This window comes from Rhineura floridana, chromosome 1 (assembly GCF_030035675.1).
Source record: "Rhineura floridana isolate rRhiFlo1 chromosome 1, rRhiFlo1.hap2, whole genome shotgun sequence".
In the NCBI taxonomy this organism is placed as follows: Eukaryota; Metazoa; Chordata; class Lepidosauria; order Squamata; family Rhineuridae; genus Rhineura; species Rhineura floridana.
The window spans coordinates 81750860-81764227 of record NC_084480.1 but is presented as its reverse complement, the minus strand read 5'-3'; the positions used below and the strand labels follow the sequence as shown (position 1 = coordinate 81764227).

The 13368-nt window shown below is 41.7% G+C and overlaps 1 protein-coding gene across 4 annotated transcripts in view; it reads right to left on the bottom strand.

Annotated features, from left to right (window-relative positions):
- The window catches only part of CSNK1G3 (casein kinase 1 gamma 3), a 96936-nt gene extending 84235 nt beyond the window's left edge, over positions 1–12701 (bottom strand). For 2 of the 4 annotated variants that reach the window (XM_061625046.1, XM_061625055.1), the window contains exon 1: positions 12004–12700. The gene's annotated coding sequence lies outside the window, so the exon portion shown is untranslated. Of the gene's footprint in view, positions 1–12003 lie in introns of all 4 variants that reach the window. The other 2 variants (XM_061625028.1, XM_061625036.1) reach the window with 2 other exon arrangements.
- Positions 12702–13368: the final 667 nt, after the last annotated feature.

The window sequence follows — 13368 nt, the reverse complement described above, 5'->3', positions numbered from 1 at the left end:
CTGGCTGCTGCCCAGTTGGCACTGACCCATGACAGGGTCTTCTCGGTTGTGCTTACCCACTGATAGAATGCCCTCCCTGATGAGGTGCATCTGTCTCCCCCTCATCACTGAGTTTCAGGAGAAATTTTAAAACATTCCTGTTTACCCAAGCATTTGATTGCTGAGAAATACTGGCCATGACAATCACAAAATTAATAACTGTGAGGATGTGATTGCTTTTAAAAAAATTTTGTAGATGTTCTAAATGTTTTTAGATGCTTTTTATGCTGTTCAAAGTTACTTTTTATTCGACCTTAAATTGCACCGTTTTAACATTTTGATGTCTGCTGCCCTGGGCTCCTTTAGAAGGAAATGCAGGATGCAAATTTAACAAATTAAATAAATAAATAAATAGAGTTCAGTATAAGTGTAAAGTGACACATATTGGAGAGGGTGAATCTTAACTCTACATATGCACAAATGGGGTCTGAACTGGCAATGGCTAATCATAAAAGACATCTTAGAGTTATGATAGTTTAATGGAAAAACTGACCCAGTGTGTGGCAGCTGTGAAAAATGTGACTTCTGTGCTAGGGATTAGGAAGAGATACTGAAAATAAAACTGCTAGTATCATAACCCCTTTACAAATTTATGGTATGGCCATACTTGAAATATACTGTAGTTTTTTCATTACATCTCAGAAAGGATACTGCAGAACTAAAAAAAGGTATAGAAAAGGGCAACCAAAATGATCAAGGGGCTGAATTACCAACCCAACAAGGAAAAGCTACATCAACCGAACTATTTTAGTTTTTTTGGGGGGGGGGAAATGAAAATGGGAGGGATATGACAGAAGTTTATAAAATCATGTGTAGTATAGAAGAAGTGGATAGGCAGATTTTTTTTCTCCTCAAATAGTACTATGAAACTGACTGGACAGAGACTGAGGACAGACAAAATACAGTATATCCTCACACAATATGAAATTTATGCAGTTTACTGCCACATGATATAGTGATCACCATTACATAGATAGCTTTAAAAGGTGATTATAGAAATTCATCCACCCTATCAATGGCTTCCAATCATAACTGCTATATGGAACCTTCAGGTACATTACCAATATTCCACTGAATACCAATTTTTGGGAAGCAACAGCAGGAAATGGCTAGTGCCTTCATCCCTGTTTATAGGATTCTAAGGCCCCATCTGCACTATACTTCCAAAGTAGTATCACACCACTTTAAACAGTCATGGCTTCACCCAAAGCATCCTAGGAACTGTAGCTTGTTAAGGGTGCTGAGAGTTGTTAGGAGACCCCTATTCCACTCAGAGCTACAATTGTGCAATTGGGTAGATATCATTTAATTTCACCCTAGATCAGTGGTTCCCAACCTTTATGAGCACAGGACCCTCTTTATAAGCTGAAAAATTTTTGTGACCCCCTCCCCCTAGGGAGGCAGGCTGGCTGCCAAGAAGGAAGGGGGAAAGCAGCCTTTCTTTGCCGGCTTGCTTCTTTTTGCTTCACAGAAAGCCCTATCCTCTCATTCTAAGTAAGGGCGTTGCCAGTAGCAGCAGTGCAAGGAGACAGGAATCAGTGATAGTAATCCCCTCTTCTTCCTGGTAGCTCCACCCTCAGCCTCCTTTGGCATCTGCCATGTATTTTATAGGCAGATGCCTGCCCTTAGTGCGCCTGAAAGACGCTCTGGCACTTCAGCAAAAGGCCTCCCCTCTCGTTTGGAGCAAGGGGGAGGTGTCATCTGCAGCGGCAGTGGAAAGCAGACAGTGTAGAAGGAGTGAAGACTTTTTAAAAATAATAATAAATAATTCATTTCTTTACTGTTCACGGCCCCCTCTGGATTACTTCTCGGCCCCCAGGTTGGGAACCACTGCCCTAGATCACAAAAAGCACTACACTTTCAGAAAGTAGCATGGGAGAAGCTTCTTTACTGAACTTCCAATATCAAGGAAATTCCAATGGCCAGAAATGCAAGTGCACATCCACCTGTCGGTTGGTTTGTAGTATCTGGAAGGAAAATCATTACATGAGCTTTGCTAATGGAGGTCACTTAAGCATTCCCCAATACTTTCTAGACATTATAAAGAGGGGAAGCTGACTATACAGCTATATCCAGCTGGTATTGCTCTTAGTCTCCAACAGTGACAAATTTGCTCATTTTTTTTATTTGAGTGTTACTGGCGAATATGTTGACCGAATTCCCAAAAGGCATACTGAAGCAGATATGCAAGATGTGGTCAGCAGTCAGAAAAATGGCATACTGATTCTGAAAATCTATACTGCAGTGAAGCAGCATGGTAGAACAGTGATGGGGAACCCGTGGCTTTCCAGAAGTTGTTGTACTCCAAATCCTAGCAACCTCAGCCAGCATGGCCAATGGTCTGGGATGATGATGATTTATTATATTAGTCACTTTATACAAAAGAAGAAGTCTTAAAGCAACTTAAAAGATAAAATGCCACAGATAAAACAGTGAAAACCAGAAAATTTAACACATTGAACAATACAAAAAGAAAAAAATACAACCAATAACATAATAAGGATAAGACCTACACATCCCACTAAAAGATGAGCATCTTAGGAAGCTGATGATGGGAGTTGTAATCCAAGTCCAGCAGCATCTCAAGATCCACACACTTCCCACCCTGGTGCTAGAGGTGGTTCATAGAAAAAAGTTTGTTTCTTCACTTCTATTTGCAATTCCAACTTGTCCAAGTTGAATGATATATTAGCATTAGAGACTTCTCTGAAAAAACCAGTGCCATCCCAAATATGGGTGCACAGCATAATATTTTAAAACTGTTTAGAATCAGCAAATTATATTTCTGTTCCCCAATCTCATCCTCCAGTCGATCCTGCAACCTTTTCTTTGACCGAAACAAGAGCTTCCATGTATACAACCCAAGTTTCAACATTTTTTCAGTATGAAAAAACTAACCATTTGTAAATAGACTATTTATAAATAGACTGTTTATACTTTCAGTGGTCAGTTGTGTCTTTGTTACATTAATACAGTTGTTCTGGCAATCTCAACTCATCAGTTTTGAAAGACTACGTATCATATTTACAGTCCAATCCTAAACATGTTTACCACAGAAGTCCCACTACGTTCAATGCTGCAAGCTTACTTGTGCTGCAGGTGTCATTTAATACCAATATAAAAGCTATTCACATAAACAAAAGAATAGAGTATTACAAATACAGAGCAGTTAAGATGAACAGCTCACAGAAGTTATGTGGATATCATATTAACTTTCTGTTAAAAAGTGAATAAATAGGTTTTTCAGAAAAAAATCAGAAGGAATAAAGATACACTATTTCAAAAGTGCCCAATTCTATGGTTTCTTAAATTCCTGAATATTCTAACTTACTCCAAAATAATGAAACTACTTCAATTTAATAAAGCACTGTAACACTCTTTGCATCTTTTGTTATTCACATACAGTAGAGCTGAAGGGAAGGAGGTACAAAAGTAAATCTTTTTTAAAGCTTATTCCCTAATTATTGGTTAATATGAACACTATGGGAACAGATCCCACTCTTCTCTTCCCAAGAGTACTTTCATTCACCACTATCTACAGAACCTTAGCTGGACATAGTGCTCCAACCAGCTGTGGGGGGGGGCATTCCCCACATTCTGATGACCTAACTTCAGTTTAATAAACCAAGATATGAATGAGCTTCATGCACCTTCATGCTTCTATACTCCTCCCTTTGCAAATGCAGATAAGCAAGCCTGGAAGCTGCAGTGAACCATCGCTTCCCATTATGTCCCAACAGAAATAAGATTGTTAACAAATTCCACACAAGTCAGATTAAGAAGCCATAGTTTAAAGTTGGCTTCCATATCTTGCCTTGTTTCGAAGTCATTAGCCACAGTTCCCCTGTTTGGATATAACGAGAAGCTATCAGCGCCTGCAGCTTCCTGTCTTGTTGGCACACTCAGGTGAAGGGAAAGAAGCTAATTCGTATCCCAATATATTAAGTAAATATTTGATTGTCCAAGCACAGCCATTATGTACTTCTGTTTAAGTGTACTGTACATGGACGCAAAATAGAGACATAACTATCATAGCAAAAAACATATTGATAGCCCAGAGATTTATTATTCACTATGCCTTCTTTCCTTCCAAATAAGACCTAAAATGTATATAATTGCAGTTTTCAAATATGGGTCTAATCCAACTTTGTCTTTAAAAAGCGTAATGCAGTTTTCAAATACAGACAGAAGTTACTGAACACTTCCCCCCCTTGCTGCTTTTCCCACTGAAGTCCTTTTCACTAGGAGTCCAGTCCCCCTCCCCCCCCAAAAAAAAATCAGGCTCAGACACAGCAATGGAGCTCTACTGGGGAGAAAACTGTAAGCATGAAAGTGATGTGTAGGAAGCTGCAGGGGTTAGAGTGATATGTTGTAGCACACACACACTGCCACTCCATTACTTCAAATTGCACCCACTTTAAAAGTAGTTATATGCAGACAATACCACACTCTTAGCAGGAACCAGTAATGATTTGAAACTAATGACAATAAAAGTTAAAGAGGAAAGCACAAAAGCACTACAGCTGAACATCAAGAAGACTAAAGTAATGACAACAGAAGATTTATTCAACTTTAAAGTTGACAACGAGGACATGGAACTTGTCAAGGATTATCAATACCTTGGTGCAGTCATTAACCAAAATGGAGACAATAGTCAAGAAATTAGAAGGCTAGGACTGGGGAGGGCAGCTATCAGAGAACTAGAAAAAGTTCTCAGATGCAAAGATGTATCACTGAACACTAAAGTCAGGATCATTCAGACCATGGTATTCCCAATCTCTATGTATGGATGTGAAAGTTGGACAGTGAAAAAGGAGGATAAGAGAAAAATCAACTCCTTTGAAATGTGGTGTTGGAGGAGAGCTTTGCACATATCGTGGACTGAGAAAAAAACAAATTGGGTGTTAGAACAAGTTAAACCAGAACTATCACTAGAAGCTAAAATGATGAACGGAGGTTATCATACTTTGGACACATAATGAGAAGACATGATTCACTAGAAAAGACAATAATGCTGGGAAAAACAGAAGGGAGTAGAAAAAGAGGAAGGCCAAACAAGAGATGGATTGATTCCATAAAGGAAGCCACAGATCTGAACAGAGTGGTTCGTGACAGATGGAGGTCGCTGATCACCATAAGTAGTAATCAACTTGAAGGCACATAACAACAACAAAACAGACCACAAAAATTGAAGACATGGGCCTTCCCTAATCAATTGGTGTTAATCATGACTTTGAGCAAGCCAGTGTGACACACTCAGTTACAGGTTACACACTGGCCAATCGTTAATATTAGGCCAAGCATGCCTTTGTATTGTTAGGCAACCTATTTTTTCAATTGTATCATGTCATCTGATAGCAAAACCAGGAGAGCTTCTTCGTCAGCCCAACAAAAATCTCAGTCCACACATAAAGGCATGTACACCATTCTTCCCTTCCTGTGTCCATAAAAAATTGCCAATGAGAGTTGTTATATAGTTTCTAAATTCTCTATGTGGATTTATATCTGCATAATGTTGCTATGATAATAATTTAGAATCATTTTTTTTCAGAAAAGCTAACCTGGGATTTTTTTAATAAAGCTTTTTGTTTCACTTCTAAATAATGCTTTAATATTTGCCTATTGTTTGACCACTGTGTACTCTTTGGCTATATAACCAACACAACAGTCAACAAAATGCTGCGATTAAATGTGGAAAATACAAATTCCTTGACAACTTTGGACCAGTCATCATTTCCCAGCTTAAGCTACCTTATAAGGTTGATGTAAGGCTAGATTGCCACTGAACTCCTTGTGAAAAGGAGCAATATTAATAAACAAATAGTTCACACACTTGCATGCGTATTACTCCATAAAGATCAGTTTAGCATGCCTAAAACCAGCAGGATCCACAGGTAGTTCCTGGAAATGTTAGTAAACAGCACAGTCCTATGCATGTCTATTCACAAGACCCAGTGAGTTAAATGGTACAGTGGCAAGAACAAGTTTATGGACCCCTTAGGATTGTCACGTATTTCCAACCTAAAATGTTAATAGTTCTTAATCTAACCCCATAATCTTAGATGAGGAACAATAGATAATATGATTAAACAAATGACACACAAAAATGATGCGTTTTCAACATTTATGTATCCACAACGGATTCAACACCCAATATCCATGTGTGAAAAAGTACGTGAACCTTTAGATTCCGTACCTGGTGGCACCCCCTTGAGCAGCAACGACTTCAAGTAAGTGTTTCCTGTAACTGTTGGTCAGTTTCTCACATTGGTTTCGAGGAATTCTGGCCCATTCCTCCCTACAGAACTGCTCCAACTCAGTGACATTTGAGAGCTTTGTTGCTCCCACCACCATGCTTGATGATTGGGATGAGGTTCTTCTGTCCAAACTCAGTACTTGTTTTTCACCTAACATGACATTTCTCACTGAGGCCAAAAAGTTCTACCTTTGATTCGTCTGTCCAGAGAACATTGCTTCAGAAATCTTGGGTATCATCTATGTGATCTTTAGCAAACTTCATACAGGCAACTATGCTCATTTTAGAGTAGTGGTTTTCTCATGGCTTCCTTGTCAAGCAGTGCATTAGGAGAGCCCCGAACCCTTACAAATGGTTTTATAACCCTTGCTAGACTGATGAGTAGCAATAACCGCTTTTCTAAGGTCCTTGAAGATGTCTTTTAATTGAGACATGTCATGTTTCTACACAGCTATAAGTGAAAATCAAACTCACAAAATTTCTGATCCTTTTATAGGGTGGGACCTCCCAACCTCACCCCTGCAGACCTGTCTAATTACTTAAGCACCTGATTCTAATTATTCCCTTTAATTGAGCTGACGCAAGCAGGGGTTCACTTACTTTTGCACTTACTCTGACTCTTAAGTACTCATTGTTTGCCTAATATACACATTATTTTATTTTGCAAGACAGAATTGGTTAAAATAAACTCTATTGGATATTTAGAAAAGGAGTGGATTTGATTCATGAAGGCTATCATGGGAAAACTAGGTAATTTCCATAATTATCATTAGGGTTTACAAACTTTTTCTCACCACTGTACTTATTCCAGCATGAGTGTGTATAGAATTGCAGAACTTAACCCTAACCTTTTGGGGAGCAAGGGTAAAGAGACCAAAACTCACTACTGATGAGAGCTGGACAAAGAAACAAACTATTATTAAGTCAAAAGCCAAATTTTGCTTGAACGCTTTTATAGAAAAAATGTAGCATTAGCAACATAAATACTAATTACAACATTAAGAAGCTGCATGAAAGCCGAGGAAATGACATCTACAGCCTTCTACTTATATAGTGTTGCAACATTTTTCCTAACACTATGCCATAAAATTAATATTCAACCAACAATGTGTGAATCTATATATCATTTGTGTCCTTAAATGATCTTCATTTCTACAAGGTATTTTCCATTGCTTTCAAATATTATAGAATGCTACCATTACTTGAGATTAAAAGTAAGCATCATGTTACCATTCACAATACAAGTATTTTAATGTATTTTAATGGCTGCAACAATGGACTGGATGAGGGCTAATAAACTGAGGCTCAATCCAGACAAGACTGGGATGCTGCTAGTGGGTGGTTCTTCTGACCGGATGGTGGATGTCCAACCTGTCCTGGATGGAGTTGCATTTCCCCTGAAGGAGCAGGTTTGTAGCTTGGGGGTTGTCCTAGAACCATCTCTGTCACTTGAGGCTCAGGTAACCTCAGTGGCATGGAGTACCTTCTACCAACTTCAGTTGGTGGCCCAGCTACGCCCCTGTCTGGACAGGGATAACCTGGTTTCGGTTGTCCATGCTCTGGTAACCTCCATGTGGTTGTTCCCCCAGGTGCATCTTTGCACCAGTCCACTCTTTGCTTAGAGACACATCAGGGCAAGAGCAGAAAAAGCAACAGAGTGTCTACCCAGCCTTTATGAGAGCTAGTAGAGGGCAATGCCAGTGGCTCACAGCAGAGCAGGGCTTGTGAAGGACGGAACAGGTCCATAGGATAGGCAGAGGTTGCCGCCCTGCCTTGCTGGGTGGCAGGGGCTCTCTACCTTAAAGGGGGCTGGAAAAACATGGACTTGCTGGACCTGCCTGAAAGTGGCAGAGGTGGACCCATGAGGGGCATGGGACTCCAAGGACATCTAGGGGCCAGACCCCAAACTGCATAGCACAACCAATAAAAGAGCAATTGTAGAAGGCAGCCGGGGTTTGGTGTCTTTTTGGTGGGGGCAAGAATGGACCACAGATGCTTCAATGTGATCTTCCTCCCAGAACCCCACCACAGGGACTCAGCACACAAATTTAATCAAGCACAGGAATTTACATGAGTTGTCAATTGCTATCGGCCATGATAGTGGAATGGAACCTCCATGTTCAGAGGCAGTTTCCCTCTGAATACCAGCTACTGGGGAGCAAACCTAAGAGGCGGTTGCTTTAATCCTCTGCTTTTATAGGCCTCGTAAAATTTCTAACTAGCCACTCTTTGAAACAAGATGCTGGACTGGATCAGCCAATGGTCTGATCCAAAGGAGATTTTCTCATGTTAGACATAAACACTGCATGTACACCGAGTTCCCTTGCTAGATTAAAGTGCATGTTTTTAGTGCAAATTCTCCAAAAGGATTGTCTGACTCTTGAAAAATGAGACTATTCCTTCTATTTTTCACTACTTGAGAATATTTAAAATTAAACAAAGCTTCAGGCCTACATAATATTCTGCTCAGCATCTTTAATACATACTAAGTTTTGAGAAAAGTCAGGGTCGTTCTTGAACTTACAAATTCATTCGAGAAACAAGGTGTCAGTAAGCCAGGTTGCGGTAAGATGTTAGATGTAAAGATGAAGATGTAATGTACACCATTTAGAGATGTTTACGATTTAAGTGGTGTACAAGTTCTGTTAAATAAATAAGAATAAATTGTAAAAAAATTCTGAGTATTATTCTTACACATGTGTGGTCACTGTCTTCTTTTATAAAAATGAATTTAGCAGTATAGCCACTGTACAGAAGATCTCTGGCAGAATTATTTCAACAATGACCAGGAAGAAAATTATTCTAGATCATATTTATATGTAAAACTGCCATTGTTTTTGCACACTATTGACAAAACAATAACAATGTTACTTAAATTGTTTGAAGGCATCAGTTAAAAGATGGAAACAGCATCTGAATCTGTCATTTATTTGTCATATGCTGTAACCTAGCAAGAAACCATAATGAACTTGACTTGGAAAGACTAACGAGTAAGGAACAGAAGAAACATGATAAGAATTATTATGAAAGTAGCATGATCAAGCAGCGCATGATATTGCTGAAAGCAGTGACCTATTATACATTTTAATGGCCTAGTTTACATATAAAGCCTTTTACCAGCTTAGTCTGGTACACCAACTATGGTAATAGCTGGATTGGGACAACTTGGCCACTATAGACCATGCATTTGTAACTTCAGGTCTGGATTACTACAATACAAACTATGTGGGACTTGTCTGGAAACTCCAGGTGGTGCAGAATGCAGGGACTGGATTGCTGATGGTGATAGATAGGCAGCAGCATGCAACACCTCTGCTAGAACATCTGCACTGGCTGCCTGTATCCTACCAGGCTAAGTTCAAGGCTCTTGTGTTGACATACAATGACCTGCACAATTTGAGTCCAGAGTACCTTAAGGATGGCCTGGGCCCTTATATTGCAGCCTGATCACTGAGACCATCCAGAGAAGCACTGTTACTTGTACCATGTGTTACAGAGGCTGAAGTGGCCTCAACCCAAAGTTGGGCATTTAGTGTCAATGGTGCTATGCTGTTTAACACTCTTCCAGCAGAGATTCAACAAGCATCTCCTGAAGGCTTTTATATGCCAACAGGCCTATGCAGCTGTTTAAAATGTCTCTTGAGTAGCCAGTCATTTTAATTATTATTCTGTATTGCTTTGGATGTTTTTATGTTGCCTTACACTGCCCTCATGTTTTGTGACAGGGTGATATATAAATACTTCTTTGAATAAATAAATAAATGCTAAGCCATGGTTTGTTTAACAAACCACATGTTGTCCCACAGACAATCAAGCCAACCACAGCTAGTTTCTCCAAAGTTTAGGTTGTTTTCCAACCACTTTTGCTTTGTACCCTTGTAGTTTGGTGACTGCATGAGGTGAGGTTGTCAAACAAACCATGGTTAAGAAAGGATCCTGGGTTCACACATAAAGCTACAGTAAAAACAAGCCAAGGCCCATAAGCCAACAATAAACCATGGATTCAGATTGTGGCTTGTTGGTAGCAAATAAATCTTAGTTAAGCTGCTGGACAGGGTCCACACATGCATAGTTTATTAAAAATGGTTAATAAACTATGGTTTAGTGTTATGAGTGAACCAGGTCAATGTTTCATATTAATATAAGACTCAAGCGGCAGCACCACTTCTGTAGAGCTTGACACAACCATGACTTTTCAGAACCGATTCATGTCACACTTTCAGCAGATTCTCTTTTTTAAGTACTGAGGATGAGACAGAGATACATAACTGCTTAAAATGTTAGCTTTAGCAAGTATGCAAGGCAGGTCCATATCTTGTAGCATGAACCAAAAGTATCACTAGCAATACTTAAACTGTAATTGTATACCTGTCTGGTAAGAGTGTGTTTTCATTTGTTATTATTGTGGTATTTCTTGAGAACCCATATACAGCAAGTGCATTATTGAGGATTAAAACTTTTTTTAAAAGTTTTAACCCCCTTTTAAAAAAAAAACAGCTTGACATTACATGCTCACAAAGGAAGCTGTTTCAGCACTCTGGCATATGACATGTAAAAATTATAGGTAACAACTTTTTGAATGTGACAGGTTCAGATAAATGTGTGCTATTCAAAGCATGCAGACTTTTGAGAAACAGTACAATATTCATATTAAGTACACTTTAGCCTTAATTTGTAAGGCTGGTTGTCATTCTGGCTGTCCAGTGCATAACCAATCTTACTGCATAACTAATCTCTGAAGCAGAAACATAGAAGGAGGCCTACAGAAGGATACCTCTGAAGTATTGTTTACAAAGCTATGATCAATTATTTGCAACGACGGAAAATGCCTAGCAGTCAAGAAAGAGTAATATGGCTTTACAGGAAACGGGCATGTTTTCAAGTACAAGGCTGGGCAAACCAAAGTGACCACCCTACCATTGTATCCGGGGAAACTAGAAAAGGGAGGGCTAACAACCACGCAGCAACACACACGGTATCATGGTGATAAATCCCGTCTGTTGAGGCTCGCCCCTCTGAGGGAAGAGATGAGGTTGCTAATTCTCTTCTGCTTTCTGGTTGGAGGAGCAGACAAACCGCGAACCTTCCCCTCACCCCTACTTTCCACCCCATTTACACTCCTCCGCAAAGAGACGGACAGATGTGCGCGGGCGCCTCTATGTACCATTTCCACTCTCATGTATTATGCACATACACACAGCCCCCCCCAATACGCACACTGACGAGAGAGAGAGAGAAATCACACCATACACACCACAACAGACTGACTCACGGTAATGAAACCCACATAACGTTTGTTCCCACCCTAAGCCAGACCTGGAGCTCCAGTTTAAGCTATGTGACCCGGGACTGAAGCGACCCTTCTTTCCACCCAAAATAGAGTGCGTGTGTGTGCGCGCGTGTTTATGTATATACATATACACAAAAATACAGAATGGAATAGATATTTGTCTGTAGCTTCAGCCACCCGCAGAATACGAGCCTCCACCATCCTTCTCACAAAAGCAACAACATGCTTCACGATCCACAGGCAAGGCAAGGCAAGGCAGGGCCCCAATCCCACCACCACCACCACCTCTTTTTCTGCCATCTCCTCCATTCTGTACCGTTCAAGGAAACCCCCCCCCCATTCCCCGTCCACCACCTCCAGAGGAACCCGCTCCACCGCCCCCCCATCTCCCCCGCGCCCCGCTCTGAGGCGACTATACCTTGGAGGGCGGGGGAAGAGACTGGGGCCGACTCCGGCCTTGTCCTTCCTTCTCTCCGTGTGTGTGTGGCGGGGGAGGGGCGCAGGTGCCTCTCGGGGGCAGCAGGAACTGGGAGGAAGAGGAAGGAAGGTGGCGCTGCTGCTGTTGGGGGGGGAGGTGAAAGAAGGAGGGAGACAGAAAAGAGAGAAAGAGGGAAGGGGAGGAGTCTCTGCTGGTCCTGGCCGGAGCAGGAAAGAAGAGACGAAAGGCGGGGGAGGCGATTTCGGGGGCTCCGAGTCCCACCGGCGACGGCAAGGAAAGCAACAACGCTGAGCCACCACCGTCTCGCTGTTATTACTGCTGCTGCTACTGCTGCTGCTGCTTCGGTGACGGCCACGTCCCGCCCGCCTGAAGAAAGATGGACAGGGCGAAACCTGGCGGGGATAGGAGGAAGAAAAGGAGGGAGGTTCCGATCCAGAAAGGAATCAGCGACGGAAGCCACTCCGGTGGCGGTGGCGGCAATAAAGCACAGCAGAGGCGCCCTCCCGCCTGCTCCCCTCGCCCCGCCTTACAAGCAACGGCCGAGGTAGACGCGCCGGCCGGTGGCCTAGGGAAAGAGGGGCGGGGCTACTTCAAAGGGGCGGAGACGCACACACGAGCGAGCGGGCGATGAGGACATTCCCCCCCACACGAGCCCAGCCACCTCGAATTGATTGGGGAAATGGGCGGGGCAGGGGTTGGCGACGACTCACGTAAAGGGTAGGTGGGAGGAGCCACGGGACGTGGGGTTGAGTGCGCAGGACCCTGAGAATGCCGCGGGGGTAGGTAAAGTGACGAGTTGGTTGTGAAGGTTTTGGAGACGTGCCTCTCCTTTCCTTGAAGGATAGGCGTTCCGACCAATCAATAAATACACAGGAGTAGTAGGCTGGTACTTATAAGGAAAGTGGTGAGAGGTCGTCAGTGGAAAATGGAGGGGGGTCGAAGTCTGTGTAACTTTCGCAGGACGCATTTATGGTTGTGTTCAGGAAGAGTGTGTTCACCTTTCCCGTCAGTGCAGAGGCAGTTGGCTCCGTTTGCGCTTAGCTGCCCATTCCTATGCTTGTTTACTTAGAAGTGTCGCAAGTAATCTCCAAGTAATAAGCCTTACAATGGGTTCCCAGTCGTGTTTATTCAGATCTCATTAAATTGAATGTTTTTTATTCAGAAGAAAGTGTGTATAGCAGTCATTGTATTTCCATAGCCAAGAAACTGAGCCACAACTGGAGATTATTCCTCTGGCTGTCCCAAAGGGTAGTCCTTTGAACTGTATATATGGCCAGTTTTCAAATAGCTTTTTTTGTAGTTTTGGCCTTGTAACTCTGTTTATTCAATTTAATTGATTTATTA